Source organism: Vulpes lagopus, chromosome 11 (assembly GCF_018345385.1).
Source record: "Vulpes lagopus strain Blue_001 chromosome 11, ASM1834538v1, whole genome shotgun sequence".
Classification (NCBI taxonomy): domain Eukaryota; kingdom Metazoa; phylum Chordata; class Mammalia; order Carnivora; family Canidae; genus Vulpes; species Vulpes lagopus.
Window position 1 is genome coordinate 106,688,730 of NC_054834.1, and position 26,582 is coordinate 106,715,311.

Below are 26,582 nucleotides of genomic sequence, written 5' to 3' on the forward strand. Positions count from 1 at the left end.
CTACTTAAAGAAAAAATCATTTGTTTCTTGAGGCGATTTGATTAACTCAGTGTTCCCTGTGTTTATTACTTTTCCTCCTTCAAAAACATGATTCACTTGAATGAAGAATAATGGGAAGAAGAATAGGAAGTTCAAAATACGTGTGATAGTGTATATAAGATGGGTGATGGGCAACTAAACAACTGAGTTTCCAAGAGATAGACTCTGAGGTAGAGACTGAAGTTCAGGAACTTCCTGGGGAGTGACCTGAATATCAGTACAAGTGAGGTGGATTTACAAATAGGATTGTGTAAAGAGAAACTGCAAAATAGTCATGACAAAGTCCTCTCAGTCAGGGGCACTCCATGGGGAGTTTTGAAGCTTTGGTGGTCCTGCAGGGTTGTCCCAAATTGGGATGTGGGGCCCACATCCACTAGTCATTGGGAGTTAACTGTCCCTAGGAAGAGGACCTGAGCATGGGAAAAGTGACTGTCTTTAACAAAGGTTAATTAGAAGAAAAGGACTCGGTTAACAGGTGCAGACAGCAACTCCCCAGGTGATGAGGGAATGTATGCTTCACTCTTGCAAGCTTGTTTTATGTTTAGTGACATAAATGTGAAATTTGTTCATTAAGTTGTTGTGGAATGAAAGGAGGTAATGTTTTGTCTTGTTTGGTAAAACAACAATTTAAATTTTTTTAAAAAAAATAATAAAGATGATAGGGGTTTCAGTAAAGATTATGCCTGGAATACATCCTCCTGAGGCCCCTTAACTTCTGGCTAAAGGAGTTTCACCTCTCAAGCAAGGATAGTCATCACTGCACAGGTTCAAATTTGGATGATACCTTCCTCCTTGAGCTACAGACACCAGTATCAGTTTTTTGGTGGTGAGGGGAGTGGGGAGATAATAGATACATTAGGATTTAAAGAAGGAATTTCATGTTGTCAGTGGCCCTTGGAGTGAGAGTCAACGGTGGCGTTGTTGGCTAGGAATCATCCTGAGGTGTTAGGTAGTGTGATTGAACTAACTAGTAAGAATTCACCAAGCACAAGGAGGTGGACCACTCTGTCCTACTTGCTGTCTGTGGCTATACTAGACTGGGAGAAAATTTTGTAAAAGCTGGATCATGTTGATAGATAACAAGTTAAAATCAGCAATATACAAAGAGTCCAATATGGTAATAAAGATAAAAGAACTTAATGGCAAATCACATTAGAGATGTAAAAAGGATATTTATAGAAGAGAGAAACACAAATGAGCTTTTGCAAAAATTCTCAAACACTAGAAACCAAGAAATCCATTTCCTTCACTAGGTTTTAGGGGAAAAATGAAGAATAAAGCACTAGCGATATTTTATATTTCCCCATGTCGGATTAAAAAAAAATTAAATCAACCCTTCTAAAATGAGGAGCACAGTAATTATGTAACTATAATTTCTGTCTATGACTACCTAAACATTATTCTGTCATAGTGCTTAAAATGGTAGTTTATTAAAAAAAGTTCTTAAATATAGGGGTCAAACTGGTGGTTACCAGAGGGGAGGTAGGTAGGGAGATGTGTGAAATCGGTGATCGGTGATGGGATTAAGAATACACTGATATGATGAGCACTGAGTAATGCATAGAATTGTTGGATCATGATATTGTATACCCAAAACTAATATAACACTGTATGTCAGTTATATTTGAGTAAAAAAAATAGATTATACATCCAAAAAAAAGCGAATTTATAACCCCATCATTTTATAAATTCACTAATATTAAAAAATCTTGGGATCCCTGGGTGGCGCAGCAGTTTGGCGCCTGCCTTTGGCCCAGGGCGCGATCCTGGAGACTCGGGATCGAATCCCACGTCAGGCTCCCGGTGCATGGAGCCTGCTTCTCCCTCTGCCTATGTCTCTGCCTCTCTCTCTCACTGTGTGCCTATCATAAATAAATAAAATTAAATTAAAAAAAATCTTGTATATATCTATCACAATCTGACAAAATATCTGACATAATATGAGATATGTGTTTCATATCTTACAATATTAATTACTGAGAGTTATTGAATTGATCCTCTGGTATGATACGTTAGGCTATTGGTAAGTAAATCATGATGTACTTGTTAGACAAAAGAGGCTTAATTTCCTAGCATTTGAAATAGCCAATGACTGAAAGGTATGGTAAAATTTTCTGTAAAGTGTTATACTTACTCTCTTTTTAAAATGTATATTATAAAATATATTATACAACCAGCCTAAAATACCCATATTAAAATCAGAGTACATCTTATAAAATATTTTAGTCACTGTCAGTAAATTATTTGATAGGATTATGGATCATTTACAAGGTTTTTCTCAAATTTATATATTGAGTCATTTAACACAAGAATTTTGTTCAGAAATTATGACAAATTCTATTTTTATTTTTTGTTAAGACTACTGATGTCAAGGTTGTTCATTTTCCAAAAATGGATAAATTTTAGCAATAGTTAGCAGTTGGTAATATAAGTCAAGAACACTGAGGTTTTTTATCACACTCGGAATATTTAATTTCCCCTCCATCTGATAATAATTTTGCATGTAAAAAATAACACAAAACTATGTCAATTTGAAATAGCCACCCACACACCTTATGGAATTAAAATATTGTGTGGGATTGAAATCATGAGTATATTCTGTAAGCATGATCTCCAAAAGCATATTTTTGTAAAAAAAAATTATAATAATGACAGTTGTTCAAACCAAATGATTTGATATTTTAACGTCAGGAACTTGCTCAATAGTTTCTGGATCTTGGTTTATAGTGTTAACCAGAGCATTTGGATTTAAAGGACATGAAGTCTCCTGCTAGTAAAATATAGTAACACAAAATTTTAGAATGGAGAGGGAACAGAAAGTCCATGAAAAGCAATCATTTTTTAGCATTGCGTGGAGGGATTTTTTTTTTTAGGTGCATATTTTCATTGTAGATGAAAAGGTTATTTTCTCTACCAATTTAAACAGCAGTTTTCTAGCATATGGATACAATCTAAGATATAGGGTAAACATATTTATGATGCCTCTGAGAGCTAGCTTTAACATCTGAACAGGCTTGGCAGTGTACAAATGGGATACAAGGCATGCTCTACAATTTCACATAACTGATTGACACTTAATATATGGTAAAAAGAAATTTGAGAATTTCTTTCCCTCTTGCCATCCATTAAATGGGTAAAGTTGTTTACTACACATACCTGAGCCACTCAAAGCAATTTTCAGAATAATTTCTCCATTCAAAAACCCTTGAGTACTAACTGTTCCTTTTATATTTAATTTAAAAGTAAAGGCAAGGGAGTAGTATTCTTATAAACATGCCCCATATTTTTCTCATTAGGATAATTTTCATGCACAAAACAATACTGTATAAAATAGAAAGAAGGAAGAATTTCATTAACTGAAAATGAAATGTGTAAAACTAAAAACAAAACGTTATATAGTCATTTAAGCTTACTCCTGAGCACTATTTTTCTAGTGGCCTTATTAAAATTTAATTCATTAGGTTTACACTCTAAAAACTAAAGAGAATTTATAATTTTTAAAAATATTGATGATAATCTTCAAAAGTTCTGGAAACTTGTGTTTTAAACCATTGCTTTAGGGAACTTAATGTTCCTTTTTGTCCTATAAAAAATTAAATAGATTAAATAGGAATTTACGTTAATATTTTTTAAATACCAAGAAGTAAAGCACCTTAGTTAACTCCTTTGTCAATAACTACTGTTTTTTTCTATTTAAAAATATTGAGCATTAAATTGTCTTTTAAAGGCACTCAGTGAGCTATTATATTAGTTGGTACTTTTAGGTCCCTAGTAGCAGGTATGTGAGGACACCACCCACATTCAGGTTCTCAGATACATCTTTGCTGGGTGCCTGGTGTATAGATGGGAATGCTCAAATTTCAAGAGAGAGGAAAACAATACAGCAATTATTTGAAGTGAATGTTCAAAAAGTAATAAAAATGTAACCACCTGTGTTCTACCAACACAGAGTTGGTTAAATTTAACATAATATCCACCTTCTGTAATTCATGGTTCCTAAGTCTTGAGAGGTCAGGTTGGAGCCAGTGGTATCAATTACTGGTAGCTTTAAAAACATGTTTTTTTGTTTTGTTTTGTTTTGTTTTGGGGTTCATTGGTGGGGGAAGAGTTGTTTGTTTTCATTACAAAGTTGGTATTTTATTCTTTACGTGGTCTGTTTATATAAGTCATTAATTGGACTTCTGTTTCTTGGTGTTATTAAGGCTTAATTCTGCAGTGGAAGAAAATAATTGTGCCATCTGTAAAATGTTATCACCGAGTTGTCCTGTTAACCTAGAAAAAAAAAATCTCTGTATATTTATCCAATTGCTTGTTCCTATTGTGAAATCATTTTGTTAGAGGTAAACACATAGTAGATATTTGATGAATGCTCTACCGTGGAGGAGGTATAGGTAACTCCACATGCTGGGGTGTCTGCTATTGAGCCACACATAATTACGTTCAATTCAGCTGACATTTGTTAAGTGCTTACTATGTGGCAGACATTACACACAAATTATGTGGAAACACGAGGAAGATGTGGATGCTGCTTTTGTATAGTTCACAAACTCTATAGGCCACATGGATATGTAAACAATTAATTAAAACACTTTGGAGTCTAAGTGGGAGGCTCTACATACACAGTGTGGTTAAGAGCCCAGTAGCCCAGAGCTCAGATCCAAGCTCTCCCACTTCCTGGCTGTGTGATCTTAGAAGTCACTTACATTCTCAAAACTTCAGTCTTCTGTGTAAATGAGAGATAATAAAAATGTCCTCATAGAGATACTATAAAAACTAAATTTGACACCCAACTATAAAGTTGGAAACTCAGTGCCTGGTATGCTCTGGGATACTGGGATGCTGAATCTCTAAACAAGGAGAATTATCCAATCATCCTTATGTTATTGATCTCTAGTTTTCTTTTGTAATTAGTTTAAATCCATTGAGTGAATTAAGTCCGAATCATGCAAATTCTTTGAAATGAAAACTATGTGCTTTCTGCAACTGTTCTTATGGCAACTCTATACATACACACACTCAAAATCACACATGTGTGTATATTTAATTAATTCGAGTTGGTTGATTAGGTTCTTCAAATCTATATACTTATGTTTTTTTATTTCAAACCTGAACTATCTGTGTTAAAAACTTCAACTGTGGTTATGTGTCTATTTCTCTCTTCTTAGTCAATTTTTATTTTTTATATTTTGAAGCCATGTTAGTAGGTACATCAAACTTTACTGGCACATAGATAAATACTGTCCAGTTCAACTGCTACACAGCAGGGACCCAGGACTGTGTTGCCTTAATTTAATTAAAAGACTATATCGCATCATGATTTACATTATCTACTATGGTGTCGAAGATGCATTACTTTTGCCGCTAACAGAGGAATAAAAGAGGAATTTAACACGTATTGTCACTTCTGTGCCTTTTGAAATGTTCAATGTAGTGCTATTCTATGTCATTCCCTGAGGGATATTGCACTGTTTATTGGTATATTATTTGGAAAAGAGGAGAAACTCATTTTCTTCCACTTTGCTCTTCTTACCATAATAGCTTTTTCTCCACATGTCAAAGAGTCAATGTAAAGATTCAATTTCTTATGATAGCTCTCCTAACTATACATTCAGAAATTAGGGAAATATCTTGTTCCCATTGTCTCCCCAGGTCATCTGAAACCCAATCCTAGTTCCAGGCTGATAACAGTGAGGTGTAGGGATGGGGAGTGCAAGAACAAATTGGCTTTCCCTTTTAAAATAACTATTTTAGCTGAATGGGATGAAGCATCACTGTGTCATTTAATGGAAGATTTTCTGCTTTCACAGAAGGGAGGAGGGGCTATATTCCAGCAAGTACACATCCTCTGAAACCTATCCTTTCCTGATAAATACACCAAACTGTATATAAGGGACATAGAACTGTGAATTTAGCATTATAGTGCTAAATATCTTTCAATGGAGAAATATTAGAGATATTCTCAGATTGCGATACTTTGCCCTTGCTCAAGCATGAGGCTCTTTAAGGCAGGCGTGTTATTATTCACTCTTTTCTTTCTAGTGCTTGACACAGAACAAGACATAGAAGAGTAAATATTTATGAAAAGAATGAATGAATGTTATGGTTCAGATGTTTTTATCAGACACCATTTTATTCATTTTTCAAACAAATATAACATGGCTTCCAAGGGAAATGTGTTTCAAATTCTAAACAAAAGATTGAAAAATGGACATTCAAATGCAAGCAATGAAAAAGTTGGGAAGAAATTCATAAGACCTTGAGGGTTTTAATTAAGCAGGAACTAAATAATTGATGAAAACAACAGATTTCCAATCTAGAAAATATACTTTAATTATCTAAACATATTTCAGTTATTTTCTAAATAATAATAGATCAGACCTGCATTATGATACGTTAACATTTTTAAAATTTATTATATCTAGACATTATGATATACATAATTATTTTTAAATTTTGCACAAGAGATCTTTTAATGTGATTAAGATATATTAGAGTAAGTCTATCAGGTGATTTGTATATATCCTCACATTAGACACATGAGGATGTCAGTTGTGGCTAGAAGTTTCTTTTGTTCTTATCTAAAATTCTCTCCTGAAGGCCAAACTTGAAAAGAATGTGTCTGAAGCTCTTGGCAAACTATTTTTGTCAGAGAGATTTCAGAAAAAAAAAAAATTCTTCTAGCAAGATGAAAATCACTAGACAAGAAATAATTGCTCCTGAAAAATGCCTTATTTTCTTTGGCTCTTACACAATTTGAAAGCTATACCAGAATTGTTTTGGATGGAACACTTCCATGCATTAACTATGGCAAGGACAATATTTGACAGTGTGATTCTCCATACAGACAAAGTAGATATTACCTTCATTCCCTATAGCCAGAGCCTTTACACTTAATTTGTTTACTTGAAATTTTGATTCAGAGTACTTTAAGGTTTTACTTTTTTTTTTTTTAATCTAGGAAGAAAGTTTTTAAATTCTAGGAAATCAATTATACCTAAAATAGTTTTATGTGCCTCTGTAAATCAAGCGATCAGTGAACCAACTCAGGAGGCAGGAATTTAAAAGTTGAATTTGTTTCAAAGATCTGTAACACACTAAACTTGATTTTCTGATGTTTCTAGAACTTTAATGGCCTACTTTTTAGATTCTACAAAATTTATCCTATTTTTTTTTTCTGGTTGACAAAAGTGTTATGAATTCACATTCATTACCTACTTAATAGATTCATAAAATATTATAATAATGTAGTGCTACTAAAGCAGCTATAGAATTAATTTTATTCAGTTGCACCTGGGTGGCTCAGTTGGTTAAGCATCTGCATTGGGTTCAGGTCATGATCCCAGAGTCCTGGGATGGAGCCCCACATCAGGCTCCCTGTTCAGCAGAGAGCCTCTTTTTCCCTCTTGCTCTGTAGCTCTTCCTGCTTGTGGTCTGTCTCTCTCTCCCAAATAAACAAATAAAAATTTTAAAAAATCTTTGAAAAGATAAAATAAATTTAAAAAAAAGAATGAATCTTATTCAATGGTCTTCTCATTTTTCAAGACTTGACAAAATATTGTCTGGCAGGACCAAATATCAAACTGCTTTCTTGATTTAGGAAGCATGGTTGGGTTCCTCAGACATCAACCTAAAGGTTACATAAGTTAGAAATTATTCACTGATTCCACAAACTACACTAAGTGCTAGCAGCTTAGTAGCACATCATGTACCTATCCATCTATTACTCTCAGTCATTACATAATTATCCATCATTATCATAAGTTTATAAACTTATAGAGCTGAAACTATGGCTACTTTATATATCTTATTCCCCAATGTCATAAACCCACTCACAAAACAGACGTTTGGTGACTACCCCTCAATATATATATATATATATATATATATATATATATATATATAATGAAGCAATGGAGAAAGTCCTATTTGCAAAGGTTGATTTATAATCACTAAAATATATTAACCCAAATGTCTTTCAACTGAAGAACGTTTAAACAAACAATGGTACATCCTGCAATGGAAACTACAATGAAAGAGAAAGAACAAATAAACACAATAATAAGAATAAACCACAAATGCAATATTGTAAGTAAAAGAAATCAGATATAAATGGTGATGTCTCGTACAATGTCATTTATAATATTTCTTGAAAAGGCAAAATTCTAAGAACAGAAAACAGATAAACGGTTTTTAAAGGCTGGCTGTGGGAGTGATGGGTGACCAAGATGGACCAGGGGAACTTTTGGATGTGGCAATTTTATATTTTCATTGTTATGGTGATTACACTACTTTATTCATTTACCACTTACATTTTTCTTTTATTTTGATAGTGTATCATTCAGTGCTCAGCAAGAAAAAGATAATCAGAAGGAGATGCCTCTTAAGAGATTTATTGTATGAAATTTACTTAAGCAATTATGGCTCTGGCTACGTAAGTTCAAAATCCAGGGAGCAGGCCATCAAGAAGGGTAAGCTGGAGCGCACTCATGAGCTGAAGCTGCTGTCTCTAGGCAGGATGTATTCATCAGGGAAGCCTCAGACCAGCTCTTAAAGCTTTTCAGCTATACCAGGCCCACCAGATTAGCTAAAATATCTCCTTTGCTTAAAAGCCAACTGATTACAGCCTTTAATCACATTGACAAAATACCTTCACATCAACATCTAGATTAGTGCTTGAATAACTGAGAATTATAGACTAGCCAAGTTGACATCAAAAACTATCAGCTTTAACACTCCTTTAAAATCAATATGATTGAAATGACAGCCATGTCTCCAGGGTGGTTGGGGAGCGGGGGGTGGAATCCTCATTTCTTCTATGAGATTCTTTTCTGGTCTTACGAAAGAATTCCAAAGTTGTATTTCCCCCCAGTTCTAACCCATCATGATTAGATTCAGTTTAGATTCAGTTGCATTCCCTTCATATATTATTGTTAGGTGTCTCGCAGAACCATTTAAACTCAAATAATAACCCTTTAACTCAATTTATTATCTGCTGAACATAGACCTATTTTTTATGACTCTTTTAGCATTATGTCTATTATAGCTCAGAGAAAGTCCCCAGTATCTGTAAAATGCAGAACAGAATTTAACAATCATTTATGTGTGTCATTGATACCTGTAAAATTCAGTAAATTTTGTTATAAAATAATCCTGGTATTTATAACTTCTAAACACATGCAAAAGAGCTCTAATCTCTTTTTTACCAAGGGTTTGTACTAGAAATTTGCTTCTTCTAGAACTCCATTTCACAGATGCTTTATCCAATCGTAGGACTGCCACACCGATTAGTTTACGAAAACCTAAAACTTCTAAATATATCTAAAATCATAAAGAAAGGTCACTCTTCAAGAGGAATGTATCTTGTGTACAAATAGTTGTGTAATTTTTAATATCATGACTGTAAGTAGTCTGAAATATTTAGGGAGACTGTTCTTTAGCACAAACTGATTTTATTATACTTTTTAAAGGTAACATAAAAGTTAAATGAAAAAAATTTAAAAATTAGATAAAGTATTAGACATATCCAGGTTTATAAAAACCAATATAATTTCTAATTTATTTGAAGACTTGGGTATGAGGATACTGACAGAGTACTCCATTCCCAGATTTCATCAATAATAAGGAGCAAGAAATAACTAAAAGAAAGATGAATCACATATCTCTTTTGATCAAATAGAAAAAGTTCGATAATTGAATCTTTTTGAAAAGTACCACAATACCAGGAAGAGAGTGTCCTGTTTTTGTTCCTGTCATCCAACCATTTACATTTGTTCCTCAGTAGATAAAATTCAAGAAAGTTTTTACTACATTCTTGTAGAAAGCAAAAAGTTCAAGGACTCTACTTTTGTTCTCTAACAGGGTAGAACTATGTTTCCAGGGCAAATGAGGAGCATCTCAATTGGGGTGTCACTGGGTGTAGCATTTTATACTTCTGTTGAGTTGCATCAGGACAAAAAATAAATTGAAAATTAAAAAGTAAAAAAAAATATATGAACTTCTAAGCAAAATATTTTTTTAAAAAAAGCTTTTAACAGGAATAATTGGTAAAAAGGAAAGAGTGATGTGGATACCTATTTTTTGCTTTTTAAAATAATAATTCTAAGGTAATTTTATATGCCCCACTCTCTTAATACAGCACAAATGATAAAGCAGCTTTGGGGAGAGGAAGGGAGAGAGTAGTTGGAAGCATTTAAGAAATTTCATTTGAGAAATAATGTCTCAAGAACTTTACTATTTTAATTTTATAAACTAAGAACTTCATAAAAGTTCCACCAAAGGGCCCTTAATAACAAAGGAAAAGAAAGTCTATACTGCGATCTAGGCGGCACATCTCAAAGCAAAGGACTTACTGAGGCTTGTGTCTTATATTTAATGTTTACATTATTTTTTGTATTCCTGTAGTATGTAATATTTCTCTACTTTACTGTAGGGATTTCACTAAAATTTCCAGGAAAACTGATATCCAAGAAAGATATGCCAACTTCAGCCAGTGGCTTTTCACGTCTCTGGAAGTCTTCATGGCCTTATTAGGAAAAAAAACAAAAAGAACCCTTGTGAATCTTTAATTTTTCATAGGTAGTTTCTTTGCAGGCAAAAGAAATAAGTTTTTACATAAAATTATATGTTCCATTAGAGTATATGTTTTTGATGATTAGACTTCAGTAACCCTCATTGTTCCAGAATATCTATTATCTAAAAATGTAATAAAAAGACTTTAGAAGTGCCCTAACACCTGTCCCTGTTCCTCTAAACATTGCTGCCATGACCCAGGTCGGTCACCCCAACCACATGATACATATACCTTAGCCACTCCAGTAAAATGGTATTGAATCTTAGGAAACATTACAGGTTTTTTGCTTCAATTCCAATATGTAAACTGTGGAACTTGATGCCTCAATTTTCATAATAAGGTTAAACGAAAAGAAACAAAACAAAACTTGACTTTTCTTGGACCCGTCAGAGAAATGAAGTTGCAGAGCAAATTGTCACCCTGAAAACTAGAGGGAGATGCATTCAAAGGGTCACAGCTGAGATTTGCTTACTTGGAGAAAAAGGCACTTGACCCATAAACTGTCAGGAGCATTTAGATGGTAACTGTCGCAAAAGGTTGGAGTGTGACAGCGTGTAGACTAGCTTCATAGTGAGGGACTCCTGGGGACCTCCAGTCTCAGGTGGTCCCTCAGACTTTTGTGGGCCTTATCTCCAGCAACCCCATCAGTTTCTCAGGATAAAGATCGGGGAAAGATATCCTTGTGGAACTTGTGTAGGGAGAAAAAGAGTAATAATTGTGAAATACAAGGGAAAATAATTTACCTGAGGCTTGTGCCAGCTAGAAAAGGGCATGTCTCCCATCCCAGTCCCCTTTACACTTCTAATATCACAGAAGAGGGCAGACAATAGTCAACAAGGGAAGAGTTTTGAGAAAATAGATTGTAGCCTAGTAATAAAGTGGAGAGAAGGAGAAAAACTCTATATCGCTTGGAGAATATGATAAAGGTCAGCTCCCTGAAACACAGGTCCACTGAAAGATGGAGATTTAATTGAAAAATTAAAGAAGTTCTTTTCCTTGTACACACCTTCCCACCACACCAACAGCGCATGCGTAAGAGCAAGATATTATAGTTGAAATAACTGCAAGATACAGACTCTCTCTAAGGAAGAGAATTCAGGGAACTCTGAAATGAGGAAAGGAGATAAAACCAAGGGCACTAGAAGAATAGTGTCCTCAGAAGTACCCTTAGCTACAGTAAACATTAAACAGCCCAACTTTTACCCATATTAACATAAATGCTCAACTAAGGGTCTATTTACCTCAATTGCTATTACCTAATATCATTGATTCCTGGATATTACAAACATGCCTGAATTTCAACAAAATCACAAGACATATCAAAAAGTCCAGAAAAAAAGCATACTCTGAAGAAACAAAGCCACCATTAGAAACAGACTCAGATATGACACAGATCTTGGAATTATCATATAGAGAATTTAAAGTAACTATGATATCACCAGACCAAAAAATGGTGAATATGTGAGGTGATGGATGTGTTAATTAGGATGGTTGTGGTAATTAACACATAGATATATCAAACCATCATGTTGAACATAGTAATGATATACACTTTTTTTTATCAAGTGTACCTCAAAGAAGCTAGGAAAAATTAAATAAGGTAAATATGAAAAATATTTTATGAGCTCCATTGGAAAAATAGATCACATGCAAGATGGGCAATGTAAGCAGGAAGATGGAAACAAACAAACAAAAAATATCAAGAGGGAATACTAGAAATGAAAAAAACTGACAGAAATGAAGAATGTCTTTGATGGGTTTCATCAGTAGACTAAGAACAGTTGACAAAACAATCAATGAACTTGGAGATAGGTCAATAGAAATTTCCCAAGCTAAAATGCATATAGAAAAAATAATGAAAAAGTATGTAGAACATCCAAGAACTGTAGGATAGTTATATCCAAAGGTGTAATTTACATGTAATTAGGACACCAGAAAGAGCGCAAAGAGAGAAAAGAGCATAAAAAATATTTGAAGTAATAATGACTGAGAACTTTACAAAATGAATGACAGACACCAAGCCGATCCCTGGTGCATTAATCTCAGAGAACATAACCAAGTAAAATAAATACCAATAAACAAACTTAGGCATATAATCAGAAAAACTGCAAAAAAAAAAAACAAACAATGACAAAAAATTTTTTGAAAGCAGTATGTGGGCAGGCTTATTTATAGAGATACAAGGGTAAGTGTTATAGTCGGATTCTTACAAGATATTAGGCAAGCAAGGAGAAAATGAAATGAAAGAAGACCACTGCTCTAGACTTCTTTACAAAGTAAAATTATCCTTCAAAGTGAGAGTTATAAAAACTTCCTGAGACATAACAAAACCTATGGGAATTCATTGGCAGCAGACCTTACCTGCAAGCAATGGTAAAATAAGCTTTCAGGCAGAAGAAATATGGCATAGATCAGAAGCATGAGATCTATATAAAGAAAAGAAAAGTTTTACCACTGGAGTCGTAATTATTGGAAATAGAATTAGAAAGAAATATCTGCAGTATAATGAGAAAAGATAAAATGCAGTCATACAAATGCTATATAAAACCAGAGAAGGGAGGAAAAGAGGAAAAACTAAAAGTGTATGTGACAAAGGGAAAACACTAACAAGAATGTTAGATATTAACCCAAGTATAAAATAATTTTAAAGACAAATGATCTAAATAGTAAATTTAAAAACAGATTGTCAATGTGGTAAAAAAAAAACAAGAATATACTTAAAGTATATATGATATATATACTTTATACATATCAAGTAAGTTGAAAGTAAAGAGGTAGAGAATGACATAATATGACAATACAACTCAAAATAAAGGATATAAATAAAAATGTATTAATGTCAGACAAGACAGACTTCAAAACCAGAAATATCATTAGGGATGACAAAGGGCATTACCTAATGGCAAAGAAATCTGTTATCCCAAAAGACAGACAACCCTACACATCTATGCAACTAATATCACAGTGTCAAAATATGTGGGGCAAACTGATAGAACCGAAAGGGGAGATAAATAAATCCACTCTTATAGTTCGGAGATTTCAAAACCCCTTCTTTAGTAATTGATAGATCAAGCCGACAGAAAATCAGTAAGGATATAGAAGACTAGAACAACACTATCAATCAACTTGAATTAATTGACATTTATGGAATAATCTTAGCTATTTGTCCAGTTGATTTGAAGACATATGTGCACACAACGGCCTGCATGAGAATGTTAACAACAGCCTTATGCATAATTGCCCAAACCCAGAAACAACCAAGATGTCTTTCCGTGGGTATATGGGTAAACAAATTGTGATACATCCATACGATAGAACATTATTCAATGATGAGAAAGGATGAAATATCAAGCCACGCAAAGACAATGAATGGATCTCACATGCATATTGTCAAGTGAAAAAAGCCAGTTTGAAAAGACTAAGTACTGTACCTTTCAATTTATCTGACATTTTGGAAAACGTAAAGCTATAGAGACAATATTAATGGTTTCCAGGGGCTTGGATGGGAGAAGAGTTAAATAGGTTAAACCCAGGTGATTTTTTTTTTTTTAGGATGGTGAAATAATTCTGCATGATACTAATGTTGGGTACATGACGCTGTCTGTCTCTAAATTCTATAACACAGAGTGAACCGTAGTGCGTGAAGTTTATACATCGTTTAGGAGGTTAGAGATGCCAGGATGGAATGTCTGATGTGACAAAGGAATATGTTCGTATTATAATCGTACGAAAAATACTCATGAAATCATGTAGGGAAGTATTTACATAAATAATTTTGGAAATAAATTTATTCTCTAAGACTGAAGGCATAATTAACTGTACATAAACACTGTGTTCTAGTTGATATACTTCTTTATGACATAAATGTTAACTCTGAAACCATTATATATATACTATAATTATATATTCATATATTTATATATATATATAAAATATATAAAAATGGAATTTAACAACTAAGTAAATGGATGGGACTAAGTTTCTGGTTGGAGTGGAGGATATAAATAACCAAAAAGTTCAACGTAGCAACCTATTAGAGTTGGAGACATCAATATAAACTTGTGGTTAGTTTAATATAGATACTAATGGTTACTGTAGAATTGTTTACAGGTATTTGTATCTACATGGCTTAGTATACACCCCTTTATTTCCTTGCTCTGTCAGCTGAGAGAGCCTAGTAGCAATGTCATCCCAGGAGCAGTGAGCACACATAGTATTCAGATCTTGCTTTCTAATTACCATCCTCCAATAAAAGGAAACAGAAATCTTGGAGGAATGGCTGGTGTGAGGGTTTCAATGGCAAATAATACAAGACAAACTTGGAATATTTAGAGTCACAGAAAGCAAAGAAGGGCTCAACAAAATCCCAAACCAACCCTGCAATGATGAAAATATGCCAAAGGGACACAAGAGCCAACTGAAAGAGCTCCCAAGAGAATTTTGGGAGCCACTTTGGACAACATTATATGAAATAGTATTGGATTAAAAGCAAAGTACAAAATAAATAACCATGAGTCCATACTCATAAATAATAAATAAATACATAAATAAATGGAAAAATTGATCAATCTCCCATGCCAAAGAATTTCAAATAATTTGTGTACATACTCCCCACTCATAGAGATAGAACATAATCCCCAGTCCTTAAGTGTGGGCTTCTTATAGTGATTTCCTACTGAAGTGCAGAGTATGGAAAGGAACAATAGAGAAACCTGAGACACACTACCCTAACCGAGGGATCAAAGTCAATATTGACAGTGACCAACTCACATTGATAGCATGTACCCTTGATCAAATGTGGTGAGAATGACGATTTACCACTGCGGTCTTCCTCCCTTAAGCCCATAATCCCAGTCTAATCAGAAGAAACACATCAGACAAACCATAATTGAGAATATCCTACCAAATACCCGACCAGAATATGGTATCAGCATAGCCAAGAGGAGGACAGGCAAATATGATAACTGTAATATGATATTCTGGACAGGGTCCTGGAATAATAAAAGGACACAGGTAAAAACTAAGGAAATCTGGATAAAGTGTGGACTTTATTTAATACTGTGTCAATATTTGTTCATCAATTGTGACACAAAGACCACATGTCAGATGTTATAATAATAATAATAATAATAATAATAATAATAATAATAAGTTGGGTATGCAGTGGATGGGAACTCTAGTATCTTTGCGATTTTTCTGTTAATTAAAATTTATTCTAGAATTAGAAAACTTATTTTAAAAAGATAACAGTTTCCTGTTTGCCTGTGAAACCCGTTAGTTTTTTTTTTTTTCTTCTCTTAGAATTAGAGTCAGTAGGTTTGAGGAGAACAGAGGAAGCAACATGCCCATCTTGAATTGACAGTGGACTTAAGGGAGCAGCATAACTAGAAACGATTCTCACATCCAGCACCAAATACGCCCAAGTGCATACATCTTACAGAGCAGCTCACAATTAGGTCTTAAACACACAGCCCTAAGTTGTCACTGTAATAGAGCATACTAATTGATATTCATAATGACAACTCTAAATTTATTAACATACCAAATTTTATTAGAATACTCTGTTTACTAAGTCAGTGGAGTATGTAATATATTTAAAATTAATGACTTTTTAGAATTTTAAGGGTATTGAAAATTCACTTAACTAGAACACTTAAATCCCTAATGATAGTAGGTGAATCATTTCCAAACTATATATCCTAAATTCCATAACAGCAATTAGATTGTATATAAATGATGTTTCCATTAGCAAATCTCCTAGGGATGAAGTTGCATGATATGAAAAGCATATTCGCATTTGACTTTTTGATGCAATATATTGTCTGATTCTTTAAAAAAAATGATTCTAAATATTAAGTTGCCTTGTATTTCTGGTTTAGTAAATGAGCTATGATGTTCATTGCATAAATTAAAATGGCTTTCTATTCCCATTTTACATGAATGATACTTTGTCTTTATATAAAAATATTATATGTTAAAATGTTTTCTCATTTAAGAAAACAATAACTTCTGAGAGTTTATGCAGCATTGCCAAGGAAAATTTGAGGACAAACTTTTTTCCTTTTTATTTGCAGAGTGATATTAGCTGGAAGATATTTGTAGATACTTTGTTTTTTCATCCTGGAAATTTCAAAATGTCATTCACCATTATTTTATTGTAGGTTAGGTTATTAACTTAGGCCGTGCAATCTGAGTCTTTTTCATCCAAACCAAGGGTGTAGACTGGGGGTAAATCAATACTCTTTCATACCCTCCCGGTCAGTTTTGTGACTCAATATTTAATTCATTTGCTACCTTGAATCAATTTGTTCTTTATTCTTATTTTGTGTGTTTTACTTATATGCAAACACCACAAATATGCTAATGAATATTAATTTTGCATTGCTTTGAATATCCACATTCATCTACTACTTTCTTTGTTATTCTAGGATTTTGTAGGAAACTGACCAACTCTCAAAGCCCTACGATTAGGGCTTTAGATCTTCTGTCCTTCATCGTCAGTTCCTTTCAGGATATGGAAGCCATCAAACCTGGCTAATGCATGATTTTTCTCGGCAGCTTTTGCATCTATTACATTTGTATGGAAAATATGGTTTGGAATCCAGTTGCTTCTCCTGTGCTAGCTTGAACCTTCTTACTGCTCTTTTTCTGCCTACTTTTGCTCTTTCTCTATGTGGTGTGCCTGTGTATGGGTGATACATTATTTTAATTAGCTTTAATTTTTATTTAAATTATCTCAGTTAAATAGTTCATATGCTCCTTCATCTTTCCAATAAATGGCATGACAACCGAGTTATGTGTTATTGGAACATTCTTCCTTGCTAATAACCTCTGGACTGTGTAGTGGCATCATTTGAAGCCCAAGTCACTAGTGTATCATTACAGGTGATTATTTTCTAATTACTTTTAGTGAAAAATTAAATTTATTTTGATTAAAGTATCTTAATATTCAGTGCTGCCTTTGATCATTTGGACCATTTCTCAGTCCCTTACTAATATCATTCTTACAGTTTTGAAATTTTTCAGAGGCTTAAGACTTCTTTTTTTTAATCAGGATTTTCTCTCTCTCTCTTTTTTTTTAAAGTTCGCTTTTATTTATTTATTTATTTATTTATTTATTTATTTATTTACTTGTTTGTTTATTTATTTATTTAATCTTTATACTCAATATAGGGCTTGAACTCAAGACCCTGAGATCAAGAGCTGCATGCTCTTCTGACTGAGCTAGCAACATACCCCAGAAGATTTATTTTTTTTATTTTAATTTTTTAAAGATTTATTTATTTACTTTGAGGCAGAGGGAGAGAGAGAGAGAGAGAGAGAGAGAGAATGCATGCACAAACCCTGAGAAGGGGAAGACGGCTCCATCTCACAACCCTGAGATCCTCACCTGGGCCAAAATCAGGAGTCTGATGCTTAACTGCCTGAGTCACCCAGGCACCCTGGTCAAGATTTCTTTTTAAATAACTGGTTACTACTTCAGTATCTTGCTGCTGTACTGCTGCCTCTCAGTACAGAAGAAGTCTAGCTACCAATTTTTAAATATAATAAAAAACAAAGCGAAATAATACAAACAAAAATAAGTAGCACTGTGATATTTCTTATTAAATGTTTTATCTCATGGTGAATATACAGACCTCTTAGGATATGAGATAACATGAGCGTTGTTCAGCCTAGCAACAATTCCTTGATGATCCTTCTCTGTTTCTTAAACCAGTGGACTTTAAAACAAAAACAAACAAAAAAAAAAGGAATGAACTTTTGGAATGCTCAGCCCTTTATTCAAGGAGGTCCCAAACCCAAGCTTCAACCTGGATCAGCTTATATGGTATAAGGCCTCATCTGAACAGTGTTTTGCAGCTAAAACTGGTGTCTATCCCATCAGCCTCAAACTGGCAAATAGTGTAAAACAAATACTTGAAAAGTACCTCAGGTATTATTGGAAATACGAGAGATCAGTCATTTAGCTTATCAATCACATCAGTTTACTTGTAAAGAATATCTCTATGCTTCCGTGTACACAATCACAAAGGGAGGAGAGATCACACCCATCACACTTTGCTCCTCGTGTATTCCATTACAGTAAACGTGCTAGTTATTTCTACACTAAATGGGGAAGTCATGCAGCTGATCACATTTTACTTGAGAGCTTTTAGAATTTATATAAGTTTGCAAGGATCTAGCATCTTTATTTACCCTCGGCTCTAAATCTGTGAGAACTTTATTGCCTTTTTAGTAACACTTCTACAGCCATGAGGAAGGAATCTCAGATCTACTCAACAGAATCAAATTCCCAGATGCCTTTCACTCTCTCTCCTTTCCCTGCCCTGCCATCCCATTACCATTCTAGACACTTCTCAGCGCGCACGTAACTGGATATTCCAGACCTATCTATTCCGTTTTACTGATGGATTTCTAGTCCTTCGATTCAAACCCTAAACTATCATGCCTTCCTAATTTTACACCTAATCAAATTTCCTGCATTTCCTAGATGTAGATCCTCAAACCTACCAACTCCTTATATTTGCCATAAAACCCTTCATTCTAAGTAGTCTCTCGGCCTTTGTATCTTCTGACTGGTCGTGATCCTGTTATTACTTATGACTTGCTGTGAACATGCAATTTTACTTTTGTCCTCTGATAACACAATTAAGTACCTATTTCCAATAGTACAATCACAAAAATGTTTTCCATTAGGAGCAGCTGGGTAGAATTGGAAATTTAGAAAACTAGAAACTGAGACAATGTAGTAAACTTGCCTTTTTATTTCTGGCCATATAAAAAATCTTTCCATAGTGGTAATACTCAAATTAATGCTTCTAGTGTAAAGCATTTGGGCTTTAACTGAATTGATTTATCTGTGTAGCCAACATAAGCTGCTCTTCTTTGTGTCATTCTGTATTTTAGTGGCACTTTAGCTTTTCAACATATGAAATATGCTATCCTATGTATAAATAATCTCTCCATAGGATGTAAGACAAGGTCATTAAATTTATTTTATATATTGATTATGATACTTTTTGCTGATTAAGACTTAATGTGGCCCTTTCATTTTAATTTAATACTGTTCAATTTTTAAAACAGAAATTGTCCATCTTATTGTGAATCAATAGAGTAACTGCAAAATCATAAGGGTTTTCTTACTTTTTATGTGATCAAAAAGCAACTATAAGAATCTATTGAAATTAACCCCCTGATTAAATTGCAATCAAATACTGTTTATTCCTGTGCATTTTTCTTATGTATGGTTTTCTGGAATAAACTAATCCAAACTAATACAAGTGCTAGTTTGGAACAACATATCCGTGTGTGTATGTGTGTATTCTCTCGAAAATAATCTATTGCCATTAAGTATAATTATATATATTGGGAAAAGGATGGTATTGACATGAAGAGTGATGAAATCAATTAATAGATGTCAAACTAAAAGTTATCAAGCATATTGACAATATTTTGTGATGTTGAAGATCATTTCTGAGATATGATTGTAGTACTTGAGGATGTAGGCTCTAGGCTACCAATCATAACTTTACCAATTATCTGCATATCAGTTTTTCTACAAATACTAATGCTGCTTAACTTCTAGTGTTATTGTGAAGATTAAATGACATGATGCATATACAGTTTTAAGCACCATGTACACTACACAGTAGGCATTCAAATGTAACATAATAGTAATACTATCAGTTCTTTGATAGAATCCCCAAGAGGCCAGAGACTCCAGAATGACATATAAACCATAGAGAAAAGAGTTGCTATCTGGTAAAATGCTTGGATCTCTATGATACGTACTTCGATCACTTGCTTCCCTGGTTCATTGGCAAAAGGAGGTCACGCTTACATTTGCATTTCTGTCCAAACAGTTGCAAGAACCTTCCCACTATTCTACGTATTTCTGTGACTCCCAGGTTTGTTCATGGACGTTTAATAATTCCTCACTAGTCCTAAGTGCCACTTAGGGCAGCACAAGTAACTCCAAGTCACCCTTTCAGACTCAACTACAGCTATCGATCAACGGACAGCACTTCCCTTTTATTTCAATTGCCACTCTACTGCCTGCTTATCTCAATTGCCACTGGAAGTCCTGCTGCTCCTGGTAGAACAGAAGGATCCAGATGCTTGAATAAAGTGCCATACGGAAGGCTGAGGAAAGAAGTGGTCTTGGAGAACTTCCTGCTGTCTCCGGCCCCTCCCCTTGCTAACCGTTACCTGCTTAGCTCATTCAGCTGCTGCTGTTACGAATATGGCTTCTCCAGTGGACAATCATTTCTCTCAATGTCACATTTCACGAAGGATGAGCCATGGCAGTATTTCTTAGGCCCACAGTCATAAAAGTCTCGTCATTCATACTCATGCATCCCTTCACTTGAAGAAAATTGGATACCAGGATACTGAATTGGGTTCTGGAACCAGCATCGTGGTGTTTGGTGTGGGTATTAAGTATGACTTTCTGATCTAGACTGGTTGAAAGGGAGTTTCATGGGAGTCAAGCTTGACTTTTATTATTATTATTATTATTATTATTATTATTATTATTATTATTTTCAGTATTGCGATGACTATTTGAAAGAGTACATGTTTTCTTTTAATTTCAGCATGGGATGGGGGAGAAGCAACAATTTTCTAAACCTCTTTTTACAAGACACTTGGACAGCAACCAGAAATATTTAGATACAAATACATGTAAAGGTGCCTCCCTCCCTCCCTCCCTCCTTCCCTCCCTCCCTCCTTCCTCTTATAAATATATAAATAAAATCCTAAAAAAAAGGAAAAACAAACAAAAAAACAAATACATGTAAAGGATGTCAGCCAAGTTCGTCAGGCAGCGCTAAATTTATTGAGGGTGGGATATTGATTTATAGCACCTGCAAAATGTGCTTATGCCCGGGTAATATCCAGCTAAATTTCCTAATAAAATAGAGAGGACCAGTAGTTCATGGGATTTCTATGACTTCACTTTAAGCTGGTCATTTTTCTTGATGAAGCAAATATTAAAATTATAACTCTCTTCAATATCTTTAAACAATATCTTTAAATATTATATAGGGAAAAGTAAGATTAAGAGACTTAGAATGTGTAATATGAATAGCTGGTTCCCTGATTTGTAGAACACAAAACTTATTCTATGCGAACAAAATTTGCAACTGTCCATGAAAAAATAAATTGAATCTGTCTCTCAGCCATTTTCTGGAAGGGACAAAGTTTAATTTCATTAGCAAAGCAAATACCAGTAGTAGCACATCGGTACATCAGTTAAATAGTATAATTTCATTAGGTATATATTCTCCTAGGAGATGACTGACTTTCCCATAAGATGAGAGAGATTAATTATTTAATCTTTTCTATACAGTTAAATCCACGGCGATTTATGGAAATTATTACAGTTATCTCTACATAGAACATATATATTACAAATTTTAAAATTCTTGTTAAAACATGAGGGATGATTACATGAGTGGAACTTAATCTCAGCAAATTTTATTTCCGTTTTGGCAGGAGGATTTCAGAAATTCACTGTAGAGTAATTATTATAGAGTGGCTTTAAAAGCAAAGCACCCTCCTTTTTCATTTGGATTTTAAGCAGATAGTTTTGCAATGATCTTTATTTGATATTTAGAACAATCTCATGAAATAGACACAAGAACACTCTGAATCTGAGTTTCCGTTGAGAGCCTATGAGAAGAAAATGGCAAATCCAAGACCAGAAACTGGGTGTTGTGACGCCTATGCCTTTGGTTTGTGTATCGAACAAGGTGTTCAAATAATAACAAAATCTGGACATGTCTCCAAAGAAGAGATGCAGTTGGTAGATAAGCATATGAAAACACACCTAATATCATGTAATTCGGGAACTGATAATTTGAAAAACGAGACCGCTACACACCCATCAGGATGGCTAAAATCTAAAACATTGGCAACAATAAATGCTGGCGAGGATGTGGAGCAACAGGGAATCACATTCATTGCAAGTGGGAATGCAGAATGTTAATATCACTTTGAAAGACAATTTGGCGGTTTCTTCCAATGCTAAACATAGCCTTGCCATATGATCCAGCAATCATGCGGCTAGACATTTATCCAAAATAACTGAAATCCACAAAAACCTGCACACAAATGTTTATAGCAGCCTTATTCAAAATTGCCAAAACTTGGAAGCAGCCGAGATGTTCTTTAGTTGGTAAATGAACACACAAACGGGCGTATCAGTATAGGGCCATATTATTTAGTGATGAAACGAGCCGTAAAGACCTACAGGAAACTTAAAATGCCTACTGTTAACTGACAGGTGAAAATTTGAAAAGACTGTATACCTTATGATTTCAGTTATGTGATATTTTGGAAAAGTCAATACCATAGAGGCCAGGAAAAGATAACGGTGTCCAGGGACTTGATGGTAAGGAGGAGGGGTGAGCACTTGGGGCATAGTGAATGTTTAGGGCAGTGGAACTATTCTGGGTGATACCATGATTGTGGACACATGACATGACACGTTTGTCAACGCCAGCAAACTGTGCAACACAGAGGAAACCTTAATATAAATATAGACATCTGTTCATTATAATGGATCAGTATTGGTTCATCAGTTGTAACAAGATATTGCGAGGCAAGATATTAATAACAGGGTAACGGTGTGCCGAGGAAAAGGGTTTATAAGAACTCTTTGTACTTTTGCTCCATTTTGTGTAAACTTAAAAATACTCTAAAACAATAAAGTACATTAATTAAAATAAAATACACGCTGATTTAAATTCTTATATAATGTGTTTGTCATGTTCTACCATTATCTTGTAGGTCACTACCCTCAACTTATACACTATTTTATGTGTGTATATAAAATTTAACATGAAGGGGTTCCTGGGTGGCTCAGTGAGTTAAGCGACTGCCCTGTGATTTGGGCTCAGGTCACAATCTCATGGGTCATGAGATGGAGCTCCATGGCAGGCTCTGTGCCATGCGCAAAGTCTGCTTGAGATTCTTTCTGCCTTTCCCCCTACTCATGCGCTCTCTCTCTCTATCTCTCTCTCTCTTTCTCTCTCTCTCTAATAAATAAATCTAAAAAAAAAATTTAAATGTGAGACAGAACAATGCATTAAAATAAAACCTATAAAACAAATCCTAATCATTTGAAAACTTAATAGGTTTCTTCACCTAAGATCTTTTTTTCTCACAGCTGCTCAGAGAAAATGAATCCTGCAAAGAATGGCTTAATGAAATCGCAACTTTTTTTCCCGTTACTAATGGACACGATGAAAGCATTCAGCAAAATAAATGAGCATGTAAAATATCTTATTTTCTTTCATTCTTTTCACTCTATTTTCCTATCACAAAAGCTATTTTTTTTAACTTGTTTATTTGACCATTTAAATGCTTTTCCCATGGGGCTCCCGGGTGGCTCAGTCAGTTAAGCCTCTAACTGTTGATTTCAGCTCCGGTCATGACCTCAGGGTGGTGAGATGGAGCGTGGTATAGGGTGTGCGCTAGGAGCGGAGTCTGCTTAAGATTTTCTTTCTCCCTTTCCCTCCCTACTTGTGCACGCGACCAGTTAGGGTATTATCTCTCTGTCTCTCTGTCTCTCTCCCTCCCTCCTTCCCTACTGCTGGGGTGTGCATTCTCCCTTTCTAAATGAATTAATTAATAAAAATACTTTTCCCCAAACTCTTGAACTTGGCCTTGATGTTTATTTCTATACCCCCCTAACTCTTCCGTATTATGACAATGGTTTTCTTACATTTTAATAAAACATATTGTGTAACTGTACCCATGTGTCAGATACTTTGATACCGAATTTCAGAACATTCATATTATATTTTGATGTGATATAATAGGGTTATGAGTGCCCTTACAAGGAGTCTCACTATAATTATCTACTTAAGACATTGTATTTTTAAGGACTCATTTTATGTCATTTAAGACAAAATTTGAAATGTCTCATTGAAATTATCTGATGCTCATCATTATTTGACCCAAAGGTTAGCGGTGAGCTTACACGAGCAGAGGATAGCTATGTGGTGTGTACATGATGGATAATGTTTTCACTCAAAATCTCTTCTCAGCCCTTAAAGAGAGGACTGTTTATCACTTCAGTTCTGGAGTTCTTAGACACAGTAGCTCTGTTCAGAGAAGGAATCTGCAGCAGCCAGAACTCTGGCTGTGCTGATGTAATGCTCTCAAAATGTGGTCCCAGACGAGGGATCAGCAGCCTCAGCATCACCTGGGAACTTGCTAGAAATGCAAATTATCGGCCCTTATCCAGGAGCTACCGAGTCAGAAACCCTGGGGAGGGCGTCCAGAACCTGTATCCTCCGGGTGATTCTGATCCAGGCCAGCATTTGGGAATCAGTGCTCTGTAGCCTCGGGGACAGCGTTTAGACTCTCGGCTCTGAGGCGAAGTCAAAGAGTAAATCAAATTACTGGACAGAGTAGTAGCTCCTAGTTAATACTGAAACATGAATTAAAATTAAGAGGAAGACTCCACACAACATAGTATGCTTCAGATGCACATACTCCCCCCTCCTTTTTTTTTTTTTTTTTTTAATGACTTATGATAAAGGTTAGACTATAGTAATGAGAACTTTTCCCAACAGGGCTTGTGATCCCGGAGCTAATGGGGATTGCCGGAGTTGATAAATGTCTGTGTCACAACGTAGATCACAGACCAGTACCCCTAAAATTTAGTGTCCTGAAATCAAATCAGTGATAATTAGGATATAAGTTTTCAAGACGCAAGGTCATTTGCTATATAACACTCTTATGGGGGGAAGAAGGTGAAGGGGTAAATTGTTTTCAATTAGTTCATCATTACACCTGCACATTATCATGAGAAGTCATGACTGTGCTTTTCTTTCCTTTTCTAAGGAAAGCGAAGGATCTTCCTTGAGAAAACGTCAAAGAATACACAGAAGTCACTTCTTTGAAGTGAGCTGGTTCATTGGGAGAAAAATTAATTTTTTGTCCATGAGGCCAATAGTTTAAACTCAGACCAGTCATATATTGAACGCAAACTAATGCCGGCAGTGCTGTTTACGTGGAACAGTTGAGTCGTGAAGGAAAAATATAGTCGAATGCCAACGTGAAATGGTTTATCTTGGGGTTTCTACCTATCGCCCTGACATTCAACAACAGTTTGAGGTTAAATGTTACGGATTTATAAAACTTGTAAGAGCTCTATGGAAAGTAGTAGTTTATAGAAATGGAATGGATTTCCCCTTATCTCCAAATTTCCCTTTAATTTCTGTCAACAGTTACATTCTAATGTTATTTTCTCTTGTCTAGAATATATAGCACCATCGAGAGGTCCTCAACTGCATGTATGATACGATTTTCACAGAATTATTTTTTTTAATCAGTTCCTCGCCATCATGTATTCCCCACATCAATGGCCTCACCATCAATTTAGGAACTTAATGGAATGTTGAAACATCAATTATTATTTTTCTTTCCTGCATAACACAGCTCTTTAATCTTCAGTTGGGTACACAGTCAAGCGCTACATTGGCAAACCACTGGTGTGACCACGTGACAAAGCGATAGCCAATTAAATGCAGCAAAGAAATGTCACATGCAGCTGTAAAGCCCTTTGCTTAAAGGGAAGGGCAATACCCTCCCTTTGCCCTCCTTGCCTTTGCCTTTGCTGAAGCACGTCTGCAGTGACAGGAGCCAGAGCAGTCACCCTGGGTTACAAGACGGGAGCCACGTGGTCAGTCCTGGAGAACACCCAGGTACAAGACCCGGGTCACTGACACCATCAAGGCCTGCATACACGCTGACTATGGGGGATGAGAGAAATGAATCATTTCAGTGATTGTTTTGGGGGGTCTTTTAGAGAATTTGATGTTTACGCTCCCTGATATACTGGGGGGACCTACTGTACTTCTCGTGTATACACAGGTTTGTTTATCGAAAGAGAGACAACACACCTGTCGATATAAGATAAAAATAAAGGGGAAAAGCATTGTTATAATGTGTTTGCTTT

General features: G+C 34.9%; 1 protein-coding gene across 5 annotated transcripts in view; it reads right to left on the bottom strand.

The window, feature by feature from the left end:
- LOC121472168 (translation initiation factor IF-2-like) overlaps nucleotides 1-26,582 on the bottom strand; it is a 96,401-nt gene that overhangs the window by 61,209 nt on the left and 8,610 nt on the right. Inside the window, exon 4 of one of the 5 annotated variants that reach the window (XR_005982790.1) lies at nucleotides 7,579-7,666. The exons of 2 other annotated variants lie outside the window; for them this stretch is intronic. The gene's annotated coding sequence lies outside the window, so the exon portion shown is untranslated. Of the gene's footprint in view, nucleotides 1-7,578; nucleotides 7,667-10,323; nucleotides 10,562-23,661; nucleotides 24,990-26,582 lie in introns of those variants that run through there. 2 more of the 5 variants (XR_005982788.1, XR_005982787.1) reach the window with 2 other exon arrangements.